The sequence below is a fragment of the Acipenser ruthenus genome, chromosome 9 (genome assembly GCF_902713425.1).
Source record: "Acipenser ruthenus chromosome 9, fAciRut3.2 maternal haplotype, whole genome shotgun sequence".
NCBI lineage: Eukaryota > Metazoa > Chordata > Actinopteri > Acipenseriformes > Acipenseridae > Acipenser > Acipenser ruthenus.
The window spans coordinates 24,218,947-24,246,329 of record NC_081197.1 but is presented as its reverse complement, the minus strand read 5'-3'; the positions used below and the strand labels follow the sequence as shown (position 1 = coordinate 24,246,329).

The 27,383-nt window shown below is 42.8% G+C and overlaps 1 protein-coding gene across 3 annotated transcripts in view; it reads left to right on the top strand.

The window, feature by feature from the left end:
- The first annotated feature begins 1,501 nt into the window (after nt 1-1,501).
- LOC117406026 (tripartite motif-containing protein 3-like) overlaps nt 1,502-27,383 on the top strand; it is a 102,639-nt gene continuing 76,757 nt past the window's right edge. For all 3 annotated transcript variants that reach the window (XM_034009690.2, XM_034009688.2, XM_059029727.1), the window contains exon 1: nt 1,502-1,808. The gene's annotated coding sequence lies outside the window, so the exon portion shown is untranslated. The remainder of the gene's footprint in view (nt 1,809-27,383) is intronic.

Genomic DNA, 27,383 nt, shown 5'->3' with positions numbered 1-27,383 from the left:
GGTATCATAGCGTAGTATTACTGGTAAGAATAGAGAACAGGGGCCACGGAATCAAGCTTTGCATAGGGCCACTGTTGGACAGACACTGCCACTGTGTGGGGATTCAACACGTTACCCCATCCTCTTTTTTGTATGGTCATGGAATCTGTTGATCCCTTGCCTTGTGTGAAGGTTTTATATAAATGCATCAAGTAATCAGTATTTCTGCTTCCTCAAATGAAAAAAAAGGTTTTTCTGTTCTTTTTTATTTTCCCCAAAACCAGAGAGGCAGATTCTCCAGTTGTTTTGGGGTTTGCTGCCATTTCTTTTAAAGCACACTGCTCTTGTTTTTTTGTTTTTTTCAGAAAAGCAAATGACCATTACAAATGCCTAAAGAACTACATTTAGGTGATTCTGAGACCCGTCTCCTCATTACAATTCGAACTGAGATTCTGCTGAGTCAATCAGCACATTACTACAGGTTTCGAAAATCACACCTACATTGACATGTCTAAATCCAGTGTTCCCTGTAGAAGAGAATTTAGTCATCAGATGAGCATAAGTGATTTAGATGCTTAAACCCCTAATTAACAGTAATTTACGCAAATTGGGGCTATACCAGCCCTGACTACACCTGCCAAAAAAACACATAGCTTTAACTTTAGTCAATTTAGTCATGTATAAAATAGGACCCATAGTGCGCAAAATGTATTTTGCGTGAGTAAAATGCAGCATGATTGGAAAATGGATCAGAGATTTGTTTTAACATGACTGGGCAATTCGAGGGCTTTAATCTCAAGTAAAGGACCTTGAATGTTATTGTGACAAGACGGGTAAATGAATAGCTTTACAAGGAATCCCCGGAAGAGATGTGATGATGTGATTGGCACAGAAAAAAAAGAAAGCCACCATCTAGACTATAATGTGCTGAATTCAGTCTCCATGGAAACCTCATCCTCCTGTACACCCCCCCCCCCCCCCCCCCCTCCCCCCAACACCACAATCACACACACATATGCTCTGTGGCTTAGGGCAGTGTCTGTGTTTTTAATAAATGATGAATTAAACAGTCAGTATCAAAGAGAAAAGGGGAGGAAAGCCATATTATTTATTTGCAAGTCTACCCTCTCCCAAAACTAATTTTAAACCCGCTTCTTTCTCTAAATATTTATTGTCATGCTTGTAATGGCTGTGCTCTGCAGCCCCCCTCCCAGATGTTCTAGTCCCAGCTAGTCTCCTTCCCTCTCTCTGAACTGACTTTGCATAGCAATAAGCTATGGAACAGACCATTTTCCCCATGAACAAGGGGAAGTTGATCATAGCCCACCACTCCCTTTTCTAAGCATCAGTGTTTTTTTATCCTTCCCTTTTGCCTTTCTCTAACAAATTGATTGATTCCTTATTGCTTAAGTACCCCTTTCCTTTATTGCGTATTCATGTGACCAGTCCCTGATTCCACCTGCCCCCTCTACACACACACAGACCCACAGTCTTGTGATGGTACAAACCAGCTCATCAGCGGCTGCAGTGATGCAGTAACCAAACCCTGCTGCAGCAATTTCAAGCACCTTCAACACAGTCCCTATTTAAGATGTGATGAATTTTTAAACATTTTGTATCCCCCACCTTGCTGCAAGCGGAAGACTCCCCCTTTCCTTCACACTCCTCTTTCATTGCTCTCTCCCTTGCTTCCTCCCTCCTGTGCTTTCTCCATTCTGCCTCAACCTTGACTGGATTCATCTGTTGGGATGTCAGCAGTGGACAATAGGCTGCAAACGCCTTCCTATTCTGTAGGATGCTAAGATTGTATTAGCCCCTCAAATTCTAATGTGAGTATGACTGAGTATAACTGGATTTGATATTTATCTCAGAGACCAGCCTTAGCTTTGGTCACATCTGTGCTTCTTAGAATTAATGCCTGTGATGAAAATATATAGTATTTGTTGTGTGTTGTATGCATGGATGCTGGGTTTTAAAATAGCTGTTATGTAAATTAGTCATTTTAAAGCAGTAGGAACTGTACAACGCTCCCTATTAATGATGTCTCAGAACCTTTCATGGATACAACAAAGCATTTTCATACAGGTCCCTTGACCTGCATCTATCTATCTATCTATCTATCTATCTATCTATCTATCTATCTATCTATCTATCTATATCTCTCTCTCTCTCTCTCTCTCTCTCGCTCAGATAGAAAAATTGTACACACACACATATATACAGAACATGCAGACACAACCATACATATGTACATATTGCACATGTAATTGAAACATGCATATCTGGTAATATCATAATGTGCCTAGGGCACATCTTTTTAGAATGTGGTTCTTAGAGTATGGATATATTTGCAATTTTTTGCTGTAATGTGCTGCCTCTTGCCCCAGAAACTCACTGGAAATAAGATCTTGGTTTCAATGAATGCTGCTTTTTGATCTGTCCATGGGACTGGGAAGATTTTAAGCCAGTCTTGTTTGTTTCCATTAGCTGCAGACCAAGATCAAACCAGCTTTGATTGAAATTTTGTCAGCCCTAGTTAGGACTTCAGACTCAAAGAATCTCTCCAGCTCAGTGTTATGGAGGATTTAATGAGTATCCAATGCAAAGGGGAAATAGGAAAAAAGAGGAAATATAAGAGGCTGGTAACTGTGTTTATGGCAATTATACAATGACATGAAATGTATAGGAGATCACTGAACTTGCTGCAGAATACAGTCCATTCTGCACAATCCGTATAATCCATACTGCACACGGAACCAAGACAGTCCCAGTTTCAAACTGAAACAAGATGAGATTTTGTTTTGCCGGTTTCACAAAGAAGTTGTAGACTAGTGGTTCTCTTTCTAAATAAGTAAATAAATAAATTATCTCCAACAGGATACTAGTTTCTCTGGATGACTGGCATTATTAGTGCCTTGCAAAATAAAGACCCTGTTTTTGTATTTGGTCATTGGTTTGTTTTACTGCCATGAAACCAGTCTGTTACTCCTCCTGTTTCAGTTTCAACATCATCTATACATATAACATTGATAACTGCCATTTTTAACTCCAGTATTTTCCTGATTTGTATAATGAAATGAGAGCCCTCCATTCTACTTTTTTCTTTCTACAATCTATGGTTTAAAATGTGCCTCTGTGTCCCTTGTATTGGATTCTCAATAGATCACTTCCTCTGCCAGAGAAAGGGGACTGGAGGGAACCTCTAATACACACCTGTCCCAGTTTAGATTGGGTAGTTATCACTCTGTTGCTTATGAAAATTAATAAGATTGATTTAAGATTCAAACCAATCTTTGTTGAGCATTTGAAATTAACAACTTGGCAGCATTTAGGATAAGTTAGTGATTCTCTGTGTCAGCATGAAGGTAGTTGGGTTAAGTTGAAGTCACAGAATAACGGCCAGAAAGGGTTAGTTGAAAGTTACATAAAAAAGAGGATGCCTAAGACAGAAAAGAATGCTACCAGTAGCAGTTAGGAAGAGTATAAACCGGTGTAGACCAGTTCTCTGGTGGAAATAAATAATAATCAGAATACTCATAATTGGAAGATTTTTGTTTTATTTATTATGAGTGTCTGAATTTTAGGAACTTGTTTTTGCACAATTGAATTGAACTTGAACTTGATTTTGGTGTTTGGTAGAGTACTGTACATCCAGATTATCATGTGTATCATTTCTTGAATCAAAAATACATTTTTTACTTGCAAAACAAAAATGATGGAAGAAAACACAAAAGAATCTACAGAAAGTGTAAAGCAACAGAAAGTTATACTGAGTCCCTTTGGATAATTTTTATGTTAGCTTTTTCTTGAGGTTAATGTTTTTCATTTTTAAATATTTTAAATGACACACACAATTATGCTGAGATGGGAAGTAAAGGGTAACGTGATAAACATTTACAGTGCAGGCTATTTTGGATTATTTATAATAATTTTGCCAAATAGAAAGCGAATACATGTGTTTCCAAAGTGATTACCAAATACTTGATTCTGTGCATTCAGTGTCAGTTTGTTGTGACATAAATGATATATTAAATAAATGGCAAAAAACTTAATTAGATTATTCTCCTTTTTATTGCAAATGTTGTGACATTCAGTAGAGCAACAATTGTAAATTGGTGCTTGAGCTGAAACCTCCAGACAGAAGGGGTACAGTTTTAAAAGTTGAAAATCACTGCAAGGGTATTATTTCTAAAAACAACTCCCTTGTTCTAAATACACAGTGTCTGAACTGCATACATATGTATATAGGTTTGAATTCCTATATCATAAAGAACCCAAAGAGCTGGTGATGTATGTTGTGAAGCAGACCTGCAGACAGTCTACACTCTCAGCATATCTAAGTAAGAGTCTAAATACACTGCCAACATACATTGTAACTAAAATGACAGGGGGGGAAGAGTGGCCATGGCACTGCTGGGTATGAACATGTCTGTCAAATGGGGGAAAACCTCATAATATTGTCTCTTTATGGCTGAAATGCAATAACATCTTGTTCCCTGATTTAAACTGACATTCATCACAGAGCGAGTATTGTTCTTTTAATTTATTTTTTTACAAGTGATGTAGCACCTTTAATATGACTGGCTATAAGTGGGCAAACTTCATGGGAATTGTATGTGTCTGGTAACACGCAGTATTTTGATTGGTCACCACCATGGAATGTAAACCTCTGATAGGCTGAACGGACTATTGAAATGCAAAATACAAATTTGGCTTGTCATTTCCTCTTCTTGTAGAGTATAGGCTAGCATGTGGGGTGCTGAAATGTACCACGATGGCAGTAAGCAGTGCTGGAGATGGGGAGGGGAAGGTTAGAACCTGAAAGAGCCTTGTCTCTAGAGTGTCATTACCCTGAGCAATCATTTTGTAATCACCTGCTAAACCTTTAACTGACCTATTCCCTGCCTGCCACACGCTGTTCCAGTGAAAACAGTATTTATTTATTTATCTTTTCTTTGTTATTATACCAGGAGATTTCCAAGACAAATGAATCATCTTGATTGAATCCTAGTGGTATACTGAATTTAAAATAAAATAAATACCTCTTCTAGCTTGAAGAACTAATTTATACCAAATAGAACATCCCTCTAGAAACCTTTATTTTTCAGTCTATTTTAAGAAAATCTTCTGGATGCATTTAGAAGTTGGCCTTTAAACCCTCAGCCATGTAGGATAACTGTTTGTTTGTTTTACATCTCCAAGCAATAATGACAAATTCTACTGGAATGCTCACTGCTGCTTAGCACTGCCAAATAAAGACTGCTTTTGTACTTGTACCTGTATGGCAAAACATCATGTACTGCAGGTTGATTGTACTCCTGTTGAGTTCATGTAAAAAAAAAAAAAAAAGTGTGTTTTGTGTTACTCCATTTTCCCTCTGATCTTCAGTATAAAAAATCTGGAATTACATAATTTAGAAATGCATCTTCTCTCACTTTAAAGTTCTCAGTTCAACAGGATATATTGTTATTCTGGGAACCTCAGTTTTTGTAATCAAAGCTGAAGTACTGCATATCAGCAGACAAGGGTCACACTGATCAATTTATTAGAATAAAAGTAGAAACTTTATATTGTTGCTAGTGATCCAGGATTCGGTTTCGGATTCGGCCCGAATACCTACTTTTTGAGCAGGGTTCGGATTTGGCCGAATACTTAGGATTCGGTGAACCAAATCTGAATCCTATATCCGCCCAGACGCACATCCATTTAATACTAGGCATGCACCGAATATCGAATCCATCTCAAAAGATTCGGCCAAATACCAAATCGAATACCGAATCTACAAAAACTGTCAAGAAAAACTGAAGGAAACTGTTGAATAAAAAACAGACTGGCAGCTACTAACAAGGGTTGTGCACATCTATTGTTTTGAGCCTTTTAGTTCAGAGTATTTTTATTATTGAATGGAAATATATCCCTGAATAAGATTTCACTTTGTAACTTACACAATTTACCGCTAGCCCCCTCCCCCCACGTCAAAATACAGAACTGTTTACTTTACCTTTACAAGAAAGGAGAGCTGCATCTTTGCCATAACCCACTATTTTCTTTAATGACGTTTCAACCTGTGTCTTCTGATCTGATAGTAGGGTTGCCAGCAGGCTCCAGAATCTCGGGACTCTTTAAGGAAAGTCAGGTTTTGTAACTCACCTCTCTAAACTGCAATGTATTCAGTAAAGTGAGTGTGAATTGTGCAAACTGTCGCCAAATTAATTAATAGTTTTACTTAATTGTTACCAAAAGCACACACCTGCCCACGAGAATCGTTTCCATCAATCAGACCATACAGCAGCTGATTGGCTTTCTGAGTCTCTGACTGGGCGGGACTGTGTAAAGCAATATTAAACAAATAGAAACTTTATCTGCTGCCACAAGGTTAATTGAAAGAGTGCAGGTGCAAAGTTATCTATAATAATGGTGTTGTGCTATTCTGATAGATATCGTTTACTGTATAAAAAAAATCAAGCAATACGATTAATCGTTATTATGAGGCTCTCCGGATAAAATCGCCACCACAATTAAGCAATTAAGCACATTTACTAAACTGCTGAAGCAATTCACACTCACTTTACATGTTGAATACATTGCAGTTTAGAGAGGTGAGTTAAAAAAAACCTGACCTGCCTTAAAGTGTTTTGATTAGTTATCTTATTAATAATATTTAATTGACATGTTACAAAGATCAAGGATTTACTATGAACACACATACATGCGCAGACACAAGGAATGTTTAATCAGTAGTAGTATTTTATTAAGTAGACAAATAATAAACAATCAGAAAAGTCAGAAAGTAAATCTCTTAGTCTCTAAGAACAAACACAATTCAAAACTCTCACTGCACTCATACTGGCTAGACACCGCCTGTCTCCTGGCACACAAAGCAGCAGCTTGAGCAAGCTAGTACCTCAACTGAGATGATGCAGACAATCTTAGAATATATCACATTAAGCTTATTAATGCTATATAGATTAAGGATATGGCAAGTTTACTTTTCAAGAAATTTTTCATACAACAATATGAGGTAGATTACTTATAGTTACTACATCAGGTTTTACTAAAAATTATTTCACACGCAAAGTGTGCAAACTAAATAATTAACAGTTCAATTCTATGTGAGTGTGTTACAATTAAATAATTTAGTTCCATGAAAGGAAAATGCAACTGGAATTATACTCAACAGTTCCGTGAAGCTTAGACCTTTGGTCTGCTGGCTTGAAAACTCAATCTGTTGAAGTGTCCAGTATAAAAACTCTCCTCTCAGCAACAAATTCTTCAATCCTATATTGGATCAAACTCAGCAACAAAGCTTTCAATTCTCGATAGAATCAACAAACGGCTGCAACAAAGTCTTCGGTATAGGATCCACAACAGCACATGTCTGATCGGTCATCTTCGCTGAATCTTTTAGCTACGCAGGTAGCAAGGCATATTTTATTTTGGATACTGTGGTTTTAGGTGTAAAACAGACCTAGACTGGTTTGTCTGACTACAGTCTCTGTAAGTTTTTTTTATAATTATTATTTATTTCTTAGCAGACGCCCTTATCCAGGGCGACTTACAATGGTTACAAGATATCACATTATTTTTACATACAATTACCCATTTATACAGTTTGGTTTTTACTGGAGCAATCTAGGTAAAGTACCTTGCTCAAGGGTACAGCAGCAGTGTCCCCACCGGGGATTGAACCCACGACCCTCCGGTCAAGAGTCCAGGGCCCTAACCACTACTCCACACTGCTGCCCTTTACGGGCAGTCTCCCGGCTGGGCCTCAGTCTCGTTGCTTGTGGTCGCTGACTCGCTTGCAGCTTGCTTCCTCCTCTTGGGTCTGTTTTCAGGCAGAGTACCGGAGTTGCAGCTTTGCTTAGTAGAGTGACAGCACCTTGTTTAGCATTCGATGTGGAGTGCAAAATGTTTAGTTTGCTTGGATATTTATAGTCTCTCACTCTGCTAAATAGCCACTTTCATGAGATCATTTGTGTATATTGCCGTTTTTAAACTCACATTCCTTTGATGTTTTAATGTCCTTTTCCACTGGGACATCACTAGTTTATGTCTTCCTTGTGTCAAAATGATTGTTGTTGCACGTTATTATCTGTACATAATTCAACTGTCCGCTCAGCCTAATCCAGTTCATGCGCTGGTCCTCTAATCAGTAGGTCACATAGTTCAGTATGTCTGCAAGCCAGAGGACCCCTTCTCAAGACACAGTAGTTTGCCCTGTTCTCAAGACACACAGTTTCATTAATGAATCCAGTTACATTTCTAATACATGTTCATGTATTATCATATTCAGGGAATATGTCCCACAATACATTTATACAGCAGGTAGTCTCCCTCTGTCTCTCTCCCTCGGTTGCTGGAGACTGATGCGGCTCTCCCTCGGTCGCTGGAGACTGGTGCAGCTCTCCCTCGGTCACTGGAGACTTGGGCTTCCCTTTCTTGGGCTCTGGACCCACGGGCTACCCCCTTCTGGACACTTGGGCTCCCCCTTTCTGGGTGCTGGACACTCAGGCTTCTCCCACTTGGGTGTTGGACGCTCTGGCTCCTCCCACTTGGGTATTGGACCCTCGGACTCCTCCCATTCCACATCCGTGTCTGGGTCCCAGTCGGCCTCCAGGCAGCTGTCCTCAAGCCCATAGCAAGGGCAGAAGGAGCATTGAGGGACACCGGCCCAGGCATACTGTGTCTGCGCCTCTCGCTCCTGGTAGACCCAGTCCATGACCTGGGTCATTGCCTCCAAGGCCTCCATCAGCCCTGGATATCCTCTGGTGATCCCCTTCAGCTGGATTGCGGGCTTCAACTGGACAAACTCCAGGAGGATATCCAGGTGGCTGTCCCCCAGTATGTGTCTCCCCTCTGTTCTAAGCCACAGGGCGTTGCTGGGGTTCCTCAGCCAGCTCTCGTACCTCTCCATTCTTCTGTGGCATGGTGGCCCTTCCTTTCCCCTCTGCAAAAATATGTACCTGCAGTACCAGTTCTGGCCTGGGTCCATGGAAGCGCTAGAATCCCACACTGGACACCATATGTGGCAGGAAGGCTGAGTGGTGACGTACCCAGACCAGACCCGGAAGCTGACACAGAGACACAGCTATCTGCTGGTTGTTATACCGGTGATCACCTCCAGATTAGCAATAAATTAATCAATTAACCTGGAGATGGTCAAATTCTGCACTGGGTTTTTATATCTGTGTGATCGACAGCAACTCTGTTCATAATTAATTCACTGCCGACTGCACATTTTCACGAGATGGCAGAGATGAGCTGCTAACAATCGCCCGTGCCAGACCACATATGGAGGCTGTGTGGTCCAGTGGTTAAAGAAAAGGGCATGTAACCAGGAGGTCCCCGGTTCAAATCCCACCTCAGCCACTGACTCATTGTGTGACCCTGAGCAAGTCACTTAACCTCCTTGTGCTCCGTCTTTCGGGTGAGACATAATTGTAAGTGACTCTGCAGCTGATGCATAGTTCACACACCCTAGTCTCTGTAAGTTGCCTTGGATAAAGGTGTCTGCTAAATAAACAAATAATAATAATAATAATAATAATAATAATAATAATAAACCAAACAAACCAAAACATTGTATTTTAAATAAACACAAAATACATTCAAATCATACCACCACAACAACAACACCCATTCCCATTCCCTTTTTTATATCATGATACACTATGTGACGGAAAAGGGCGCTGGCCCTTTAAGGAAATCGGGCAATGTAAGAACTACAGCAGAAAAAACTACAGTTACCAGAATGCCCAGCGCCACAATTACAAAAAGGGCGGGGCCAGGGAGTATATAAGGAAGTGCACAGAAGAGCCAGGGGTGTTGCCGTGGGGAGACAGCCCTGACTCTGCTGGGAGACTCGCTGCTATTGAAGCCTGTAAGAGGATTACCGGTGTTGGAGAGGAGCAGTGTTAGAGTGAGTAGTTTGAGCAACAGGCGGCCCGAGCGGGACCAATCATTGTGTGTACTGTTCCTGAAGGGGGTGACATTTCCCAAATGTTCAAGGTTTTTAAGCGCCTTCTGTCTTTCTGGAGGTTTTAAAAAGTCTATTAAGGAAGAGATACTGCTGCCCTCTTTGTGTTAAATCTGGATTTAAGTCAAACTAGACCTTGGCAAGGGTGAAGTTTTACTCCAAAACTCTGACTGACATGAAGGATTACATGACACATCAGAAGTAGGGCTGTAAATCTACGTTTAATTGACTAAACATTTAAACCCACCATTAACTTGGTCATTTATCGTTTAAACGGGCATATAATTTATATTTCAGCAATTTCATATTTTTATACTTGCAATATTTTAAGAGATATTTTTTATCTGTTTTCTATTTTAAGTGTTTATGACAGATTCACACAAACATAATACACATATAAAACATTGTACACAGGGAAAACTTTTTTTTTAATGCCAGTTCTGACAATAAATTCCATACAGTCCTCGAGCGCCAAATAATGCAGGGGAATTAATTTCTGAAAACTTTAGTTCAAAATCACAGTTCCTTTCATTTGTTATGTATTTACAAAAAAAAAAAAAAAAAAACATGAAAGGGGGAAAGAGTAAGGTACTGTACTTCAACGGTAAAATTCACCTTCTGCAAGAAAATTAGTTTGTCTACATTTCCAGTGAACTTCTGATCTTTGTCACAATATTCCCATCAGTGGAAAAAAGTCTCTCGACTGGGACTGAAGTAGCTGGCACGGTGAGGTATTTACATACTAGTTTTGCCAGTCGCGGGTATTTGTTATCATTGACTGCCCACCACTTAAATGGGTTGCATTCAACATCCAGATGTGGTTCACAGAAGTACTGCTCAAACTCACGTCCATTTAGATTTGATGCCGATGGAGCTTTGCGCTGGCCTCAGAGTTGAGCGAGGAGCCTTCCGGCCTCTCTTTGCTGGTGGGTTGTTTCATTCTCTGTTTCAGATTGTGAGTGTGTTTTCAGTGGCTGGGAAGATCACCGTGTGCATTTCGTTCTTTATCGCAGCATACGCTCACCCCTTCAAATCAGCATCTACAAACTACAGCAACTTGTAGCATGGGTCCAGTACAGCCGAAAGTATCAGTGCTGACTGTGCATCATTAACCTTAAACCTATTTCGGATTTCCTCAGTCACGAGCCGTTTGAACGTTTTAATGGAAGGTATATCTTCATTTGAAACAACCAGATGGTTATTGATTAACCCGTGCAAACACGTTTGAAGTGATCTCGCCAGACAGAACAGTTTTAGCACAGTACAGCGGCTTTAATGTGCTTGAGATTCAGCAATTTGCCAGCTCTCGTCTTTCACTTCAAGTGTGTGAGCATCTGTAAGTTTTGTGATTCTCCTATCACTTAAGACAGCACAAACTGCCCATCTTTATTGCAAGAGATGCTCCAACATAAGAAAGTCAGTATGCCAGCATGTTTTAACATGCTGAACAAGCTGATGTTGGGAAGATTCATTATGTGCTGCTGTTCCAAGCAGAAGTGCTGTGCTTAAAAGTGACCCACAGATGCCTTGCTTCTGCCAGCAGGTGAGAGATGTGGTCAGTTTTAAGACCAGCCTGAACTGAAAGCTGTAGTGAGTGTGCAGTGCAACCAAGATCCTGAGCATTGCAGGTCATTTTGCCAAGCTTCCGCATGTTTGAAGCATTATCATGAACAACAGCACCGACCTTACCGTGAAGATTCCAAGACTCTGCTACATTTTGAACAAAACTGGCAAGTGCATCAGACGTATGACGTCCTATTTCTGTTGCTGACAAGACTGCAGTTTTAAATTCCCATTCATCAGTGATAGAACGCACGAGAAACAAAATGTAAGAATCTTGTGCTCTGATGTCCAACAATCTGTCGCTAAGCTTACGTGTGTAGTTTTATCTATGGCTTCTTGTAAATTCGCTTTCGCAGAGTCATAGGGACTGTGCATTCTACTTAGTACCGGTGGCCGTGATGGTACCTTGTAATCAGGCTCAATGAAAGACAGCAACTGCAGAAATCCATCACCTTCCACTGTTTGAATGGGCAAGCAGTCTCTGCAATCAGTTCTGATGTTCCTTCAGCTTTTACCGGGTCTCAAGCTCACGGGCGTGTAAATGCTGATGTGCTGTGGATGCTTCAATAGAAGATGGTTCAGCATTGTACCAGTGGAGCCTCCCCGATAAACTAAACTGCTTGAACAAATGGTACACCTGACAGTGCTTTCGTCTGTTTTTTCAAACAAGTCCCAAACGAGACTTTTATGTTTAGATTTAGACATGTCACGCACGTTGCTTTTTCACAGGCCTTACTACCGCATCAGAGGAAATAGAGTTGATTCATGTAAGAAAGTCACCTTTGATTGGTTGAAGACTGATCACATGAAAGAACACCCAAAGGTCAAATGGCAAAACTACAGATGTAAAAAAAAGACTGTAATATGGGGACACGCTTTTTTTTGTTGTTTGATAAGTGGGGTGTAAATGTATAATAATTTTTTTAAACAAATGTTTTTTTATCTAAATAAAATCTTTTTTTTTGTTTAAACGCGTACAGCCCTAATCAGAAGATACAGGTTCCTCTGTTTGTACAACAGTAACGTTAGGTTACCTACCGTAACCCTGGTTCTGTACATTACGTATGACATTACGTATGAGATATGCCTGCCCATTGGGTACGTATCACTGAGCTCTCTATACCAGAGCTGCCGATAGGCCCCTTCTTGGGATGATGCACTCGGTCCCGCCCACAGAGGGAATAAAACTGCCATCCAAAGGAAGCCATTTCTCTTTTTCCGTCGAACCCATGATGGCGACCGATGCAACCTCGTGGTTTGTGGTCGTCTTCTCTTTCAGGGAACCAGGGTTACGGTAAGTAACCTAACGTTCCCTTTCAATTCGAAGACGACCACCAAAGACATTACGTATGGGATAATGTATACCACAGCCGTCGCGACGGAGAAGGAACGACCCAGAGGTTAGCAGTGCGAACTTACACCCTCAAGGACCCTTGTGCCTACAGAAGGCAAGGCAGGGTCTACCACATTAAGATGGTAGAACCTGGAGAAGGTCTGCGGCGTAGTCCAGCTAGCCTCAGTACCAATATCAGACATCGAGGCACCTCTGAAGAGGGCCCAAGATGTAGCCAACCCTCTAGTGGAGTGTGCGGCTACCCTACCAGGTGGGGGCAAGCCAGCACTATTAAATGCAGTCGAGACTGTATCCACAGTCCAATGTGACAAACGCTGCTTAGAGAGGGGCTGTTCTAGGTTTCGTGTCCTGTGACAGACGAAGAGCTGGTCAGATTGACGCAGAGCTCTTGTCCTATTCATGTAGCATCTCAATGCCCGCACTGGGCAGAGGAAATTTAATCTCTCATCCTCCGTTGAAGCAAACAGAGGTGGATGGAAGGACTCCAGTTCCACAGACTGATTAATGTGAAAGGCTGTAATCACCTTGGGGAGGAAAGCAGGGTTGGTGCGCAGACACCCAGCTGCCATCTTCCCAAATACGCATGCATGAGCTGTGCACAGACAGTGCCTGCAGCTCACTGACCCGCTTAGCAGAGATGATAGCCAAGAGGAAAGCTGTCTTAATAGACAAGTACTTCAGCTCTATGTAGTGTAAGGGCTCAAACGGGGCCTTCGTGAGAGCCTCCAGACAACATTGAGGCTCCATTTGGGGAGAACAGTCCTCCTAGGAGGGCATAATCGCCGAGCACTTTTAAGAAAACGGGTAGCCAAAAAATGCGCGCCTGGAGACATTGAATCTATGGGGGCATGGCAAGCAGAGATAGTCGCTAAATACACCTTCAAGGTGGAAGATGACCTACCAGCATCAAGCAGTTCTTACAGAAACTGTAAGATGACTGGCATAGGGGGTCATGGCTTCTAGCCAGACACCAAGCTTGGAAATACCTCCACTTATAGGTATACAAAGACCTAGTGGACTCTGGCCTAGTGCTCTGCAATGTACCCACAACCACATCTGATAGCCCTAGGGCTAACCAGTGGTCCCTTTCAGGGGCCAGACCTATAGCCGGAACCTGCCCGGCTCCAGGTGCCAAAGAGAGCCTTTCGCCTGAATGAGGAGATGCAAGCGAAGTGGCAACAGCTGGCACAGGGTCGAAAACCAGACCCTCCTGGACCACTTGGGGGCCACTAGGAGAGCTGACGCTTTCTCTAACCAGACTTTTTCGAGAAAAGCCGGGAGCAGATGTATAGGTGGGAAAGCGTACAAAAATGCTTTGGGACACTCGTGGGCTGCTCTCGGCTCCCACGCATTTATGTGCAGGGATGTCCCACGATCCGACCAGGGTCCGCAAACTCCTCTACCTGCCCAGACCACCCCCGCAAACCAGAGTTGGGTGCGTCTGTCATCTGTCATCACCAAGTCACCCCTATCCTTACGCCTTCGCTCAGGTGAGAGGCTTGCCTCCACCAGCGTAGAGCTTCCCAGCATAGGCGACACGGTCAGCCGACGGTGTATGTCGCGTTTGGGGTGTAGCCGAAGGCACTGAGCCATGCTTGGATCGGGTGCATGTGGAGTAAGCCTAGTTGAGTGGGTGATGAAGCTGCGGCCATCAGACCCAATAGTTTTTAACAGAACACCAATTGTACTGTGAACCCTTGCTGAACAGGGCCAGACAGTTGCGAGTGGCAGCTACTCTGTCGTCCGACAGGTAGGCTTGCATCATTCGGGAATCCAGCTGGAGACTCAAGTAGACCGTACTTTACACCGGTATTAATTGGCTCTGGCATTGTTGAGGGTGAGACCCAGCCTCAACAGTTGCTTCATACAAATCGCTGTGTGGGCCACTGCTCCTTCCTGCCACTGGGGCAGATCAACCAGTCATCCAGGTAATTCATCACCCTGATCACTTGCAGCCGCAAGGGAGCTAGGATGGTATCCATACACTTTGAAAACGTGTGGGGGGCTAAGGAGAGGCCAGATAACAGCACGGAAAACTCAAAGACATTCCCCTGTAAGGCGAAGTGGAGATACTTCTTGTGCGCTGGACGAATAGGAACGTGGAAACCGCATTCTTTCAGTCCAGTGTGATAAACCATCCACCCGGCCGGACAGCCTGGCGAGTACCGCGGACACCAGCATCTTGTTCTCTACCTGCTGAGATGCCTTGCGTTCTCAGTGAGAGTGCTGCAGCAATACCTCAACTGCTGGTCCAAGTACCGAGTACCGAGAGCACTATGTGCACCGTGCACTGACGCTGAGGCGCTGGGCACCGTGTGCCATATGCACTGAGCACTTGTGCACCGAAATCTGAGTATCAAGGGCTATGCATGCGCCGCGGTACCGGAGGCCGCTATGCAATGTGCCTACCTGGTCAGCACGTAGCTTGTACCAGGGAGAAACAAGGCCGAAGCAGCGGTGGGCGAGTTGAAGCAGTAGCAAAATACGTAGAAAGATAGTATAAGGCAGAGCACACTATTTGTTTACAAGGCCCGACTCACCAAGGTGGGCAGGCCTACACAGCCGGCAGGGTCTACTCGACAGTGGGGATGTGGCAAGGCCTAGCCCCGTGGAGGAGAGCGCGGCTGGAAGAGTCACTCAACAGTGGGGATACAGCAAGGCCTAGCCCTGTGGAGGAACTGTGTAAAGTTCGGGAGAAAGGTCAGACACCAATCTCTGCGTCACCAAATTGAATCATTCAATGTACACATTAGCTAATTAAGATAGTTAGCACTATAAATACCCTCTTCACTCACCTCTCATTTCATCGTACATCCATGCATCATGGACAACATTCTGGATTATTCCATTTCGTTGGATAATGACCGGTTTGCCGTTTCCCCGGGGCCAAGATCCACTCATCCAGCCCCTCCCAGGCCGACTCCATGACAACTTCGGTCAGCGATATTTACCACGCCAACCTTCTCTGCCCAGATGTCTACTTCACCAGCACCAGCACCATCACCAGATCCCTTGTCTTTTCCCTGTCGCCCAGCACAACAACTGACTCACTCTCCTGTCCACCACAGCTCCTGCCTGGCCACTCGTTCCTAAGCAACTCCTGACATCAGAGACTGGACAATCCTCAGGCTACCAGCATTATCTTCATAGCAACAACATCCCCTTCAGATCTACAGCACGTAAGGACTTGTCCATGCAAGCCCAAAAAATTAGCCGAATTTCAGAAAACCAGATCTAATACTGCCAATGCACCTAAATCACCCTCGTCAATCAATCCATTTCGTTATTTTGGGGGATTATTAGGGTTATATTAAACAAATATTCCTGGTTCTGCAGGCCCAAGAAACCGTTCTTTTCAGCATCGCTCCCCACTCACTGCAAACATACATTGTATTCAACATTCCCTTCCCTTCATTTTCAATGCCTGTAGCATCCTTTCTTATGTCCCTTATGAATAGAGCTATAAGAGTTTCCTCTATCAAAGTTTCAATTTCTGGTATCAGTTTTTTCAAACTCATTTTTGGTGCCCCCAGCAAGTCGCAAATTTCACTAATCCTGAAGGATCAGAATCTCCTTCTCCCCAGGCTTGCTTACCTATCACCATCAACATACTCTCCCAGTGCATCTCATTTATTCGCTCCCGCTACTCCTCCCCATTGTTAGATAGAACCTTAGAAGCCCTTTTCTCCTAGCCTTCTTCAGGATCCTCAGGGCGCATCACCCTCAGACCTGCTGTTCATTAACAAAAACGGAGCAATTGTCACCCGCCATTGGTTCCTCTTTCACCTTCGGCAGATCTTTCCAGGTCCGGATTTACAGCTGAGCAGTTCTCCGGTCATTCTTTCAGGATCGGAGCAGCCTCTTCAGCTTCTCGTCACGGAGTTCCAGACTCCCTCATCAAGCAGTTAGGTCGTTGGTCCACCAGTGTTACCAATTTTACATTAGAACAAATATAATAGATCTTAAAAATGCTTTTACAAAAATATGCTCTTAAGTGTTAGTAGCCTGCCTGGAGGAAGAGCAATCAGATCAGCCATGGATTCCCAGAGGTTTATTTCCCAAACTTGGGTTTTATTTTCCTCTCTTGCGCGCCGACGATCCTTGTCAAAGGTTGGCTAAACCTCAAGTGGGCTATATCTAGTACTACTCACGGCATTGAGACCTGCTTGTTCTTTTGGGGGTCTCTGTCTCATTCAGTCGGCCAGGCAGCGAGCACCTCAAACCAAGTCAGGTTTGATGCCAAATGAAAGTTTATACAATATACCCATGTATTTGCATACTCCGCTTTCTCCTCAATAAATACTGTACTAAAACATGTTGCGATTGGTATTTGTCGAACTACTGAATTCAAACTTAGCAAGAACCACTGTGCTCAATGGAACGCGGGTAGTACTAGCAACATTTTTTATAGTTCCATAGAGATTATAGTAGTGTAGTGGCAGAAAATGGAGAAGACATGTGCTTTTCAGTTGAATACTTTATTCAATTTCAGGACGCTCTCTCAACATCCACACAGAGACCACTGCTCTGTCAGCTTCACTGCATTCCAGTAACAACAACAATTTTTGCCGTTGCTGCGCCTTCTTATAAGATTCAGCTCCGACCCTTATGTAGAACAGGGTACCAGAGCTGAAAAACATCCCATTGGCCCTCAGCCACGCACCAGAACCAATGGGCGAACGAACAACACGAACAACAACCAATGGGGAAACAGACCAGGGAAGACAACAGGCAGGGGGTTACATAATACACTGGAATACACACACAAAAGGTAAACAAGCAGTGGCGGACACAGCGGGGAGACACAAACAAACAGCAGGAAACACAATATATAAACATCAATGCACGGATCGCTACATTGCCCCCACCTCAGCCCAAAAAGTCAGCAGGGCGCAATGCCCAAGAGTCCAGCTCCACAGTTTGAGCATTGTTGCGATCCGGCACAGATTTTCCATGTTGCCGCTGTCGGTCAACAACAGCGGCGGTGGCAACACAGTCAGGACGCAGCTGGCAAGCGATGCAATGCGATTCCATGTTTTCAAAGTATCTGTGTGACTGACAGTGGTGACAGAGAGAAGACACAGACAGAGAATTCCTCTCTTCTTCCTTTCTTTGGTGGATAAATAGTATTGCAGCAAGCTGTACTAAGTGTTATATGTTGTATCGTTTTATGTCGCTGTTCCGTGTTTTGTCTATGTGCCGGTGCATGTGAACGAGTGCACCTGTGTGGTGGGGGGGAGCGTGATCGAGTCGTGACCCCACTGTGCTTGTGAATGTTGTCCAATTGTAGTGTGTTTTGGGGTATAATGGGGCAGCCTGCACGCTGCTGTGGGCTGGGTTTGCTGTGGGCTGGGTTGTGGTGTGCCTGGGTTTTTGTGTATAAAGGGGCAGCTTGCATGCTGCTGTGGGCTGTGTTTGCTGTGGACTGTGTTTGCTGTGGGCTGGGTTTGCCGTGGGCTGGGTTGTGGTGTGCCTGGGTTTTGTGTATAAAGGGGCAGCTTGCACGCTGCTGTGGGCTGGGTTGAAGTGTGCTGATCTTGGCTGATGTGATCTATCTGCGGTCGTCTGGCTCCTTATCACTCAACGTTACAGTATTTTGCAGTTAGAAAAAAAAAAGGTTTATACACGCACACTAACCTGCCCCAGAAGTTTAACGTCACAACTGACACGGTCTCTCGACTTGCTGTGACGCTTTATACCCCAATCCAGATTTGTTAAATCAATAATGCTGTACTTTGACCATGCGAGTGCAGAGTTACTGAAAAGTAAATAAGGCCAGCAATAAAGATGGTTATCTGCTACACCTCCTGTCAACCAATCCACTCTGTCATACCAACCACTTTGAAATGACCTATTCTTATTAGCAATTTCAATGGTTGGTTATGGCTTCCCTTCAGATTTTATCTTGAGTTTTTCAGTATAATCTAGCATGGCAAATGGAGTCTTAATCAGCCGATCAACTGCGTTATCCTGCATTTGACATTTAATGTCTGCAAAACACCAAAATAAAACAATAACAAAATATATTGTGTTTCTTACTGCTGATGCGATGCGAAATGATGCAGTTTCAATCAACACTCAGAAATGAACGCATTACAGTAGTGATTCAGCAAGGGGCGGGAGGATGCTGATTAACAATTGGCATTACGAAGATGCTGCAAAATGATCTGTCGATCTTGGGCAGGTGTTGTGACTCTTGGTCTCCCAGTTCGTGGCCTGTCATTGACAGAGTGTATCTGGTTATTCCATCTCGCCAGGTTTGAAATTGCTGGCTGTGGACACCCAAGATGGCGAGCCACAGTACGCTGCCCTAGTCCAGCCTCTAACATGCCGAATGCATGAAGGTGCTGCTCTCTTGACAGACGTGGCATATTGTTTTTTTTTTCTGTGATTCTTTATTGCTTTTATTCAAGCTTGCAATTCAACAGCAGAAATCACTCCATATCAACTGGCTCACTAATTAGGTGATTAAGTGCATATGCTTCAGTCATAGTCACTCAAACGTGTCATGGTCAAGGATGAATGATCAAGTAATTAAAAAGAAACCAAAAACATTTCGTCAATGTCCTTCATTTATATACCTTATTTTTTTTTAGAAAATAAATGTGTTATAATAGTGATAAGTTTCTTTTGATGATCGGTATATGTATATATTTTTTTAATTTAATTTTCTCTTTGAAAAGTTGAGGAGGCTCTGCCTCCCTTGCCTCCTCTAAGGAACCTCTCTCTCTCTCTCTCTCTCTCTCTCTCTGAGAGAGAGAGAGATTCTATGCTACCATGTCAACAGACAACTAAACTGGAAAAAATAAATCCTGATATATAAACGTGACTAATATTATACTCCTTCCTATGTCCTCACCTTCTTCAGTGTACAGTCAGTGCCGCTTAATGTCAACAACCACCATATTTATCACTAATTAGAGCGCTGTAAAGCGGACAATAGGCTACACTCAAAACAGAGGTTCACACCAATAACAGAATTACAACAAATGTTTTTAAAAGAGCAAGAAAATGAAAATACAAAAAAGAAAAGCACGTACTCACATAAACCTCACAAAGTCGCATTTGCATTCACCTTTTGAATGTCACCTTGTCAGTAAAAAAAAAAAAGCTTAATTGTCGCAGGTCACCTACATCACTTCCTGTCTCAATGACTAAATAAGGGGAACTCATTAATCAAAATGCATGTTAACAAGATCAAGAAAAATGAATGGAAGCATAATCCGCTGTTATGGAAACTGCTAGCGTACAGGGAGGCGGCTCTCCCACCAGCGAGCAGCAGCCACATGGAAATAAAAAATAATGGGAATATCTAGTTTGTGTATAATTTGTAAACTTCATTTAAAATTGTGCATTTTGTCATGCAGAATGTACATTTATTTAGATAACTTCACATATACAATGCTGATTTACGATTATCTGGCGTGTGGGTAAAAATCGGATGGCATGGATTAAAAAATTAAACCCCATTAATCATTTACCCTCATTCGAGGGGATATTTTGCCACAGCTTACTATATACACATTTTTTAATGTGCATTTTACAATCTTTTTTTGGTTAAAAATGAAAACAAAATACCATAAGCCATCTATGTAATTTGGTTGGAATTTATTCTTATGATGACATCTACTTTTGTATGTATTTTAGTATGATTGTAGGCAATATTTAAATACATACGTTTCAAGTGCCATTGGTGTTTGTAGTTGTTAGTTATTATACAAGTATACCATGTATGTAACACTTAATTATATATTTATTCAGCTTTTAAAATTATGATATAACTCCCTAACCTTATACACAATTTGTTTATAATTAATTGTTTGCTGAATTCCTCTAATCATGCATGTTCTAGTGTTACTCTTTGCTCACCTCCACGATAAATAAACTCAACATGATTAGATTGAAGTAGCCACCGAACACTTACAGAATTATATGAACTTTACAGCCAAACCAGTGCTACCAAAGCCCCAATTCTCCTTAAACAAGAATGGATTAATTTAGTTCAAATTTACAATTTATCGTTGATAACCAAATTTACCAATACAACCACCTGATCTCCCCAGTTTAGCACCTTCCAATTACCAGGTCTCACTGCCTGGAACCAATTAACCTTCCCACATACAGATACTTTCATTCAGAACATTAGCCCCCAAGTAGCAGTGACACAACACAACGACAGATGCACTTCTAATGATTTTTATTTCGGTATACAATTTATTATTCTAATTACAATTCAATACACTAAAATGAAAATACAAGTTTCAAGTATAAAATTATTCTTGAAATACTAGAACAGGTCTATTAAATTAGCAGCAGTCAGAAGTATAAACAAATAGTGCATGGAAAAGAAACCGTAAAGAATGCAAATGTGTTTCAGTGAAATGACAAAAGACACTATATAAGAAAACACTGAAACATCAACCAAAACTAAATCACACACTTCAATCAATTATCAAATCATGAAGCAAAACAAAAGTGAAACACAGCACACAAACTATAACTTAATATACCAACCGTGAAAGAATTATCCAACGTGCTCAACAACTGTCAGTGACTGAAACACGTATACAATACTGTCCTAATACCTCTAGATCTTTAATTACTCTGGCTAAGCCGGCCTTAACTATACAGTGCAAAAGAGTGTAACAAGCAATAGTTGATTTATACAACGTGCTACAGTTCATTTACACAATCAAAAGCTACACTAAAATGGAAAGGGGGTAAGGAGCACTATCTTGTACTGGCCCAGTTACACAACAAGATATAGAACTTAATAACTGAATTAAATAAGCCACAGAGCCAAGACTCAGTACTCACCAAACGATACGCAAATACTAACGTTTCTCCAAATTCTTATATCTATTATTATTATTATTATTATTATTATTATTATTATTATTATTATTATTAATTTATTAGCAGATGCCCTTATCCAGGGCGACTTAAAATTGTTACAAGATGTCACATTATTTTTACATACAATTACATTATTTTTTACACACAATTACCCATTTATTAAGTTGGGTTTTTACTGGAGCAATCTAGGTAAAGTACCTTGCTCAAGGGCACAGCAGCAGTGTCCCCCACCTGGGATTGAACCCACGACCCTCCAGTCAAGAATCCAGAGCCCTAACCACTACTCCACACTGCTGCCCCTGTATTGGTTTTAGGCTCTGTACCCCGTCTCCGCTTTCTTACAACACCACAACGTGTAACGTTGTTAATTTGTCTCTGTCACCAAGCGTTCTGTCTCTCACTCTCTCTCTGTGCTTGGCAGTGTCCATTTTATCCAGCACGGCACAGGTGCAGCTACTCTGTAAAAACTGTATTGAAAGCTAGTGAGGCGGGGGCGTGTCCCCAGCCGACCCACTCCTAGCTCAAAAAAGAGAAAGCCCAGACAGAGGATGATAAATAAATTACAGAGATCAATTTACTTGCAAGTAACATAAAGCAATCATGCAGTTGAGAACAATACAAAACTGTTAAATAACAGGAGGTACCAACATGAGTGCTACATACAAATGTGTGAAGGTGAAAGATTTCCATTACACGAGAGTAGATGTTAAAACTTCATGCTGATTTGAACTCGGCTCTCGCCAAGATAAGCACCAACTAAGACGTAGCTTTACAGTAAACTAATGTGATCCATATGTGTCTCCATCCATTTACGTTTCCTTCCATATGATGATGTAGATATCCTTCTGTCTGGTGTTAATGGCTGAAGTGTAATGCTGGCTCCAGGGATCAGCTTATTTTGCCTCCCTGGCGCATCAGCACACACAACGGCTGCGATGCTGGCTCCGGGGATCAACCATAGTGCGGCCTCCCCAGCGCATCAGCATGACAACCGTCTGGATTGAGCTAAGTAGGGTACATCTCTGGGGTTTTCAAGTGGGCACCTTCCATCCTCAGTGTTTCGTCGACTAGCCCACGACACCTCAAGAGGGCTCGACGGTGATTCTGGCATCCCAGCTTCACCCCCCTCCGTCCCCCACTCAACTCAGCCCAGCTTACTTACCTATACATCAGCGTTTCTTTCTTTCTATTGTGCTTGAGATCCCCAGCCAGACTCTTTCCGTCTCAACCACAGCCAGTTGCTGCTCCTCTCTGCTGCTTCAGATAAGTTCTTCACTGTGCGACGCAACTCTTGGCCACTGAATCCGACGTCTCTGAGAAACCGGGTTGTAGAGTGTGCCACAAATCCTCGACAACCCACTTCCACTCGGTAAACCCGGACTCTCCATCCTCGCTGTTCCGCTTCAGTGGCTAGTTGAGCATACCGCAGTTTCTTCCTCTCATACGCCTCATCTACAGCATCCTCCCATGGCACTGTTAACTCTACCAGGTGAACAAGGCGTGCTGATCCAGACCACAAGACAATATCTGGTCGAAGGTTAGTGGTGGCAATCTCAGGTGGAAAAATAAGCCGTTGACCAACATCTGCCAGCATTTTCCAGTCTCTAGCAGCTTCCAGTTGTCCTGGGCGAGGATTGGTTTTAACACCTTTTCTTGGTGGTTGCTCTCCTGGGCTGAGGAATGTTGTCTTTTGTGTGTAATGTTTTGATGGAACAGGTGACAACTTATTGGTCATGTTACGCTTGTCTTCCAATGCTAAGGCCAAACATCGCAGCACCTGGTCATGGCGCCAAGTAAACCGTCCTTGGCTAAGAGCCACCTTACATCCTGTCAAAATGTGCCTTAATGTTGTAGGTGATGAACACAAAGGACATGAGGGATCCTCTCCTACCCAGAGGTTTAGGTTCTGTGGTGATGGGAGAACATCATATGTTGACCTGATGAGGAAACTGATCCTGCTCTGTTCCATTGACCATAGGTCTTGCCAGCCAATCTTGCGTTGTTCCACACTCTCCCATCTCATCCATTCTCCCTGCTTGGCCTGGGAAATGGCCTTTATACACCTCATCCTCTCCTCCTGCTTTTGCACCTCGTTGAATACCAGCTTCCTCCTTTGAGCTGGGGCTGACTTGTGCCATGTAGGAGGAGCTGAACTGAAACCAAGACCCCCTCTTCCATGCTGAACTTGCCCCATGATATCACCAATTCGAAGGGCAGCCTTTGCATCTTCCACAGCTTTCTTTGCCGCCCACTTTCTTCCAGTTTTCAACACAGGTGCTGCCTCCCTTACGCATTTATCGCGTGACTCTACTAATGTCATTTCCAGTCTGACCTTGGCGCACTTAAACTCCTCGGTTAGAGCAGAGACTGGTAGCTGCAGTATTCCTTTACCATAAAGTCCCACTCTGCTGAGGCAGCGTGGAACTCCCAACCATTTCCTGATGTATGAACTGATTAAAGCTTCCAGCTTCTCTACTGTTGTCAAAGAAACCTCGTACACAGTCAGTGGCCACAGCAACCTCGGCAGTAGACCAAACTGAAAGCACCAGAGTTTTAGTTTACCTGGTAGAGCGCAGCTGTCTATGCTCTTCAACCCTTCCACTGCTTGTTGTCTAACTTCTCCCACACGAACTGTGTCCTTTAGATCCCCGTCGTACCATCTCCCAAGACTCTTCACTGGCTTCTCAGACACTGTTGGTATTGCCTCACCATTAATGAAGAATGTTTTATCTACTACTTTGCCTTTAATTATAGAGATGCTCCTTGATTTAGTGGGCTTGAATTGCATTCGTGCCCATTCAATGTTATTGGTTAATTTGCCCAATAATCGATTAGTGCAGGCTACTGTTGTAGTCATGGTTGTCATGTCATCCATGTTTGCTCGAATTGGTGGTAGTCGCATTCCAGAAGCCAAGCGCTCTCCTCCTACTACCCATTTTGATGCCCTAATGATTACTTCCATTGCCATGGTCAAAGCCAGTGGAGAAATGGTGCATCCTGCCGTTATTCCAACCTCTAGGCATTGCCATGTAGTGCTGAATTCTGAAGTTGAAAAACTGAATTGCAAATCTCCAAAATAGGCTTTCACTAAATTTGTTATTGTCATCGGTACACTGAAAAAATCAAATGCTGCCCAAAGTAGTTCATGTGGCACTGAACCATATGCATTAGCCAAATCCAGGAATGTCACATGGAGCTCCTTCCTCTCCTTTTTAGCTGATTGAATTTGTTGCCAGATCACATTGATGTGTTCTAAGCAACCTGGGAAACCTGGAATGCCCGCTTTTTGTATTGACGTGTCAATGAAGCAGTTCTTTAATAGGTAAGCTGACAATCTCTGAGCAATAATGCTAAAGAAAATCTTGCCTTCTACGTTTAATAGGGAAATGGGACGAAACTGACTGATGCTTGTAGAATCTTTTTCTTTAGGTATAAAGACTCCACCTGCTCGGCGCCATGCTCTTGGTACAACCTGTTTTTCCCATGCCACTTTCATCAATTTCCACAGAATTCGTAGAACTCCTGAAGCACTCTTGTACACTCTGTACGGAACTCCATTAGGCTCTGGAGATGATGAAGCCCTTGCTTTTTTCACAGCTTGCTCTATTTCTTTCCACTTAGGTGCACAGTCCTCCATTTGGTATTCTGGTGGATTGATAGGTGGGATGTCTGACGGAATTGACATAGGCTCCTGCGTTTTTGAATCTGTATGTGTTTCCTCCAAAAATCTCTCCAGCTCAACCTTAGATGCTTTTAGTGTGCCATTCTTCTCACTGGTGAATAACTTCACAAATTTGAATGGGTCTTTATAAAAGTTAGTTCTCGCACCCTCCTTCTTTTTGTAGCGTTTCCGTAGGCGCTCAGCTCTGCGCAATGTTGCAAGCTTATCTTTTATGACCCTTTGTAAGAGATTGAGTCCCTCCTTCTGACTTTGTTCTGCTCTTCTCCATTGGTTCCTCAGCTGTCTCCTTTCTCTAACTAAGCGTTCAATCTCCTGCTGCCGTCTAGACTTTCCAGGAATAGTTTGTACTTTTTCCTTCCTTTTTTCAACTCCAAACCTCTCACTTCCATATGCGTAGATGATGTCCACAAATTTATCCAGCTTCTTTTCAACTGTTCCACTTAATCTTTCCAATGCAACGCAGAGATCTGTGTTTACTGTGTCCCATGCAGTTTTCTCACAAGCTCTTGGCCATTTAACTCCAGGCTTGTGCCCGTTGAGGTTCTTTTCTCTCTTATGCTGGTTTGTCTGACCGGGTTCACAAGGATCATTAGGTTCATCACTAACTGTGTCCATGCAAGTCCTCCTCACATCTATGACAGGGGTGCTGATATCCTGCGAACTGTGGTTTGTTCCTGTCGCTGGATTTCATTCGACTGACTTGACTGACTTCGTAAGAAGTACTGATCAATGCGAGGCCCTTGTCCCTTCTCCCTCAAGCATTTCATTCTCCCTTGATGAATCTTCAAACCCCTGACCGTTGTCGCCTTGCTCCAGCCGCAGACACAAACCTGGAGTTCCATGTCTTTGTTAACTGCAGATCTTGAACTAGTCTTTTGTGAAGTACTCTCCATACTCATATCCGTTTCCGTTCCTAAGTCGTTAACCGTGTTGTCCAACGTTGAGTCATCTTCCGCCCCCGCTCTCGTAGACTCTAGGGGTTTTTTTCTCTTTAATTTCTTAGAAGCCTTGGGCGGGTGTCTCCAGCATCCTGTAAACACAGAGCTGGATACTGCCGACAAGGGTAGCTAACCCTTACCAGCCCCAGTGGGGTCTCTTTCCTCCTGTCAGCTGTCTCTCCAGGCTGTCACAAGGTCTTTCCCTTGTTGCCAGCTGCACTATTCACAGCAGTCACTGGACGTATCCAGATCTTCATGATTTCCATTACACGAGAGTAGATGTTAACCCTTTGCGGTCCATTGTCGGACTGGGTCCGACATTGCAATTATTCCTCACAGGTCCTTTGTCGGACTGGGTCCGACATCATTATAGCAACGCAATAAACGGGTGTTTAGTCGTTTTTTCTCCAGAAAAAGCAGAGAAAACCATTCAATTGCCGAGTGGGAGCGACAGGAGCCGAGACAAGTCGGAAAAAAAAAAAAAAAAAAGGCATATCCCATGAATAGTCATACATGGTATCAGGTATCAGATAACGGGGCGTTCATAGTAAACAAGCTGGCTGAGTGCGTCAGCGCACAGAGACTATCATGGACATTTGCAGAGCTTTTTTCAGATGTTATAGTAATAAAATAATGACTTGGATCGCATTATTGAGGAGTTTGGTGATAAAACGAGTGATCAGGAGATGCTCGATCGGTATGTACGACTATTATTATTATTATTATTTATTTCTTACATAGGTGAACGCTATAGCAAACGAAAGGGTGGGGCGGGGCTGGAGATGCCTAGTGAGTGCTTTGTTGATATGCAGGGCCATTTAAACCCGTTTGACTGTGAAAAAAAATACTTTTAAACAGCGCGTATAAAATTAACTGCGCGTGTGAAAATTAATTAGACCTGGCGTGCCTGACGCGCAGTTAATAAATGGACTGCAAAGGGTTAAAACTTCATGTTGATTTGAACTTGGCTCTTGCCAAGATAAGCACCAACTGAGACGTAGCTTTACAGTAAACTAATGTGATCCATATGTG